Raw genomic sequence first — 6,172 nt, forward strand, 5'->3', positions numbered from 1 at the left:
TTGAACAAGAAAACAACTTTGTATTGTCTTATGCAAAGTATGCGAAAATGATTGCTTTTAGTATTTTGCATGCCTGTTTATAAACGATTATATTATAATTAAGCTATATTTGCTGAACAAGATGAACAGTTGGTATATTAAGTACATAGTCATAAGTATCTTCACTTGCATATTATACCGCTGTGAATCCCCATTTCAACAAAAAATAACTACCACGGAATTTTCTAACCAAAAGTATGCAAGAAGCATGGATTTTATAATTTGCATGCCTGTTTGTAAACAATAATATCATAAGAAAGCTATGTTTGTTTGACAAGATGAAAAGTTTGACAATTTTGCATACACATACGCATATGTCATAAGAATAGTGAGTTGCATATTTTATGGCCATATATGCAAGAAAATCAATCTTTTTTAGCAAAAGTATGAAATAAACATTGCTTTAATTATTTAAGGGCCTTTTTGTTTATACCGCTAATAACATGATTATTAAATAAAAATTTGGTGAAAAGATGAACAGTAAGAAAATCTAGCATATAGGACGCTTGACTTGCATATTTTACAGCCATAAATCCACATTTGAACAAGAGAATAACTTGATATGTTCTTACCAAAATTATGCAAAATATTGATTTGAACCTTTGGCAAACTTGTTTGTAAATAATAACGTTATGATAAGCTCAGACAAATTCGCTTTCACTACATGTATACGGGGCCTGCCGCCCCCACATGGTAAAAATAGGCTTAGGCAGTTCTACTACACGGTTTCGTAACTGGCTTACACATGATTAGTTTCGGCTAAGACAGCTACACTTTCAATCAATGGTCACCGGACTGGTGCCAATTTGGTAGCATATGGGAAGGCTTTTTATTAGCATGGTAATATCATTAGTGAACCGTATATAAATTATCTTGAACACGTAAAATTGGCTTCGTTTCAAATTAAAAACCTTTTATTCGAATAATATTTCAATTACCTATACAATTAAACCGAAGAGTTGATGCTGAAGCAGACATAATACAGATTGTTTTCACAAGGGTAAACACATTCCGATATATTTTGGTATTTTGTTAATACAAATTTTCCGGCTATCAATTGTATAAGTAAAATAATTCCCCAGAAAAAGGAAGTGCTTCTCATTTTCTACATTATCTGTTTAGAATCGTAGTCTGAAATAGATCAAAATGAAGATATGACAACAAAATAAAATGCCACATTTTATGGTACTTGCACGCACTATACAACAGTTATTGCATTTGGCATTTATGCATTTAAATATCACACATGCTTTAGCATTCGCAATACAGTCATGTTTGCATTACTTTGCATTTCAAAATTAGAACGAAATCACACAGTTTCATTGAAGTATAAGATATGAAAGCAAATAGGAAATACAATATACATGAGGAGAAACCCACACCTGTTGTAAACCAAGCGGTTGCAAATGGACTGTTTACATATGCCCGAAAACATGAAAGCTTTATCAGCTTTAACTCTCATTTACATAAAGTTACACATATATATCTGTTTCCATCTACTCTGTACAAATTAGCTGTACCAATTCTGTGCAAGTTGTAGTTTTTATATAACAACACATGCAAAATAAGTAAATACATGGTTTGTTATCAGTTAATTAGTTTGAAAAATCGCAAACAAATAAGTTATATGAGTCCCTAACTCGTTTCTTCTATAAAACTGCATATAGAGAAATACTCAGTATTCTCGAATCTTATTATTACCTGAGCTGACCTAAATCAACCACATATTAAAGGGACCTTCTCGCAGATTTTGGCATGTATTGAAGTTTGTCATTAAATTCTTTATATTGATAAATGTTAACATTGGATCTAAAAAGCTCCGGTAAAAAGCAAGAATACAATTAAAGAAAGAAAAAAGGTACTCTCAACTGGGCTCGCACCACTGACCCCTGGAGTAAAAGTCTAATGCTTTGACCACTCGGCCATCCGTGCTCACACAATGAGTGATGTATTTGATACTTTATATTAACAATCCTCGTACTATCCCAACATATCACGACAATAACAGAACTATCCAAATTATTCAATCGTTTCGCGTTGCAACGATTTTTTAATTATCTGGTTTTTAAATCGTCAAAAGATGTATATAATGGATATTTTAGAGCATGGTTAATGTTCAGTATTACTGTTTATCCACAAATATCATAATTACAACAAAAATTTGCGAATCTGAAACATTGTTTTTTTTAATTTTGTCAATTTACCAAAACGTGAAAAGGTCCCTTTAACACTCCCTTCAGAGCCTGTTTACCTCTTATGCTTACATATCTTCCAATCTGTACCAGGGCAACCGATGTCAACTTTAAACAACGATACATTTTAATATGATATTCAATGTGTTGAAATGTTGGACATAAATTTAATTTTAATGTTCGATGTAATATGTTATTCTTGAATCAGTACACCAATAAAACGTTCAACGGGTATGTTAATATGTGATATAATTAGCTAAGTGAAACTTTTTCAATGGAATGGGATGTAAAGTGATTATTTATCAGTAACAGATTCCCATGGCAAATTATATCTATTAAACCCATGAAACGTATTATTTTGATGTGATATTGCAAATCGACAAAAACATGCTATAAAACGGATATACACACGTGCAACGCGTCCAATTGATTCGAATACAATTGCTATTATTATCTGATAGCTTTACATGTACGAGGGCTGTCCCAATATCGATAAAAAAAGTGAACAGCTCTGTTATTTTGCGCATTATAGCTTCACAGTTTTAACTTAGAAACCATTTAACATTTGAAACATTGGAACACAAAAAAATGTGAAACTATGTTTCAATACGAATTACTATGTTATATGTACACGCACATAAGCTTGGCTGGCGCACTATAGAAATAGCACAATCATGTAATTTCGTACAGTTTATATTTTAAATTGTATATTACCCCTTATAATGATTACGGTAAATATAAAACTAAGATCCAATAACAATAAAGAGTATAGTTAATTTACACAATTGCGTTGTACTTTAAACGCGAACTTCCAAAAACTATTAAATTTTTTTATACGGAAGCACTGGAATATCTACACATTAACAATGGTAATCTCAAAAGAGTGTGGCGGCAGATAAAAGTCATTGTCTTTGACATTGACTATTAAGTAACTATGAATACAAGAAATATAAATATATTTCAAAATGACAAAGGTACTTGAACATGTTAAAGTTACATCAATGATTAACAGATGTACGGGCTGACAAACAGATAATCACATCAAAAAGCACATTAATTATTAATGACGTAACTGTTAGCTTCAATGGCTATACATGATTGTTAATTCGGTAATTCAATCGGTAAATCGCTACTTCTTCGTATTTTGGCAAATTGACGATACATGTTAAATGATTTTACTGAAGCATAGTTCAAATAAAAGGTGTGCCACCACCAAATTTATTTAATTCATAGCTATAGGTCTTACTATGTAGCAATACTTTACGTTGTTCATTGACAGCCCTTGTAACACCACGGAAATTAAAGTTACTACAGATGTACGTGCTATATACAGTTGAACATTTCTTCCTTATATTCACGTTAAACCTATTTGAACATATTACAAAGACGTGGGTGCGTATTATTGCCGTCGAGAAAAGGTCGGTAGTGCGGCAGGTCGGACTTATATGTGAGTTTGTTTTATTCGTTTAATTAAATATATTTACACAATTGAACAATTATTTTCAATGAATTTAGTCGTTAACAATAGTCGGAAATTAACATGTTTCATATCAGTGTATATCGGTGTGTAACTTTATTGCCCATAGGTTCTCAATCTTCAATATAATGTCTAGTTAACATGTATAGAGTTTCGTTTGTAGTTGGGGTACATTAAAATTACCATTAACGGATCATTACCAAGAGCGGAGCACTTTTGTGTTCAAGAATGCGTATCTCGATTTATAGTTATAATTTGTATATTATACTCTGCAGACAGCATATGCAAGATATTTTCTTTATAACGCGATATTTTATCGGAACCGGTCTCCGCTGTGTCAACAATTTTGGTTTGATTTGCTGACATGTATATATGACTTTGTTACTTTTGTCTAGTTTCGGGAATTTTATAACTATGTTGGTAAGTAAGAAGTATAAGTATATAATTAAAGGCCATTTAGTAGTTTTTCTGCCTGCAAAACGCCAATTTTGTTTCGTTTTTAAGATTTTGAACCACAGTAAAGAGAATGCAGAATTAGGGAAATAGCGGATAAAGCGTGTCCTGTTGTATATATGAGTAAAAGTTGCTGTTTTAAACGTTTAAAAAGCCATACATTTTTGTGACTGACAATAACATTACGTGTTAAAGCTGTAAGGGATTTGTTTAATCTTATTTTATGGAAAATTTGTAAAACATAAGAGCTTACTGTATATGATACATATACACATACTTATGGAAAAAATAAACTGTTCATTCATAGATTTTAAATGCAAAATAGTCAATAGATATATTGATTGAAAATGGTAAAATACCAAAAGTGCATGTGTACAACAGATGTTTGTATGATATCAATGTAGACCTTCTTTTTAAATTTGTTAACAGCATCAACATTCACTGCTAAATTTAAATATATTGCCAAAAAAACAAACTCTTGTTTTGGAGCTGGCATAACATATTAGTAGTATGTGCAGCGAATTTCTTCCATCTTTCTAAAGATATTACATTGAAACTTCAAATATGTAATCACCATGAATTGTAGATGTGAAGGACACTTTGCATCCCCACACATTCCTAAGTTATTTGTCATTGACCAGGGCAGATAAGTGTAAGAATATCATTCATGTTTAACAAAGCTAGTAATATTAATTTTTTAAAAAGATTTGTATTTGTCTGTTTTAAGTGGCCACTAAAGAGGCTAAGGGTTCAGTTGCAGCCACCAGTTGATCAAGAACTTTCAATCAATATCAAAGCATTCCAGCAATTACCATGATTGACATTTCAGTTATTTAGGGTTACTATGTTGATAAAATTAAACCCCCTGTCACAGACTCTCACTTTCTTATTGACCGCGAGTTAACAAACCATGTAGATAAGACTGCTTGTCATGTGTAGATCCAAGACATGTATTAATTAATATCTATTTGCAATTAATGGTCACAGATTAAACAAGGCATTTGCAATTGTAAGATATTGCTGGCTTACCTGTAAGCAATTTTTCAGGAACGTTGTCTGGCTGCTGTTTTTAGAATATTGGACTGTTGGCTCTATGTATGTGATTGTTAAAGGACAACCTTGTCTAGGCGTCCCACCATGGCCTGCCCCACATGAGACATTGTCATTCCTCGTTGATATGTTGCTTTTGAGTATGCAGAAAACACTTTTGTCAGTCTAACTGAAACATGTTTCGATATGAGGGCAAAGCTATGCAATGATCAATTCTTCGATAAGTTTAGTGTGTGTATCCTTCTTTGTATGATATTAAGTCTCAAGTGTGTGTAACATATAAATAGCACAAGTACCAATATAATTGCCATTTAATATTTGAAATTCTAAGATAAATACACCTAGCTATGGTGTGTGCTATTTTTCGTAGATAATAACATGTACACTCATTTTACTGCAACCTTTGGTGAAGACACTTACCAACAACAGCATGGTATTAGACAAAAACCGTAATTCAAACCTTTTAACTATCAGTATCAAAATTATTTGTGACCCCGTGTTTTTCAAAGAGCCTACTTACTGTGGAGCATTTAAAAAAAGTCATTAGTCTTTTATCACTTAAAACTTTCAGTGTTATATTCAACTGAGCCATTTAGGTTTAGCCATTAAAACATGCAGTCATAACTCTTAAAAAAATGTATTATTTAAATTTAAGTTACTTTTCAAAATCATCGTTTTTTTAATTGTAACATGTACATGTTTCAATCAGTCATCATTTTTAATATAATTATATGATCAATGTTTTTTTATGATGTGATTTTATTTTACGTTTAGATCTGTCGTGAAGTGTTATTTTATGTTCTTGTGTTTAGTTGTTTAAGTTTTGTTGTGCTTGCTTATAGTTTACTGTTGTTAATGTTGATTTATTCTTAATTAATCGTGGTCCCATTGATTATATATAAATATACACATATTCAACTGTATGCACATCTTGTTGATTTTTCCAATAAAGGATATTAAT

The sequence above is a fragment of the Dreissena polymorpha genome, chromosome 14, assembly GCF_020536995.1.
Source record: "Dreissena polymorpha isolate Duluth1 chromosome 14, UMN_Dpol_1.0, whole genome shotgun sequence".
Lineage (NCBI taxonomy): Eukaryota > Metazoa > Mollusca > Bivalvia > Myida > Dreissenidae > Dreissena > Dreissena polymorpha.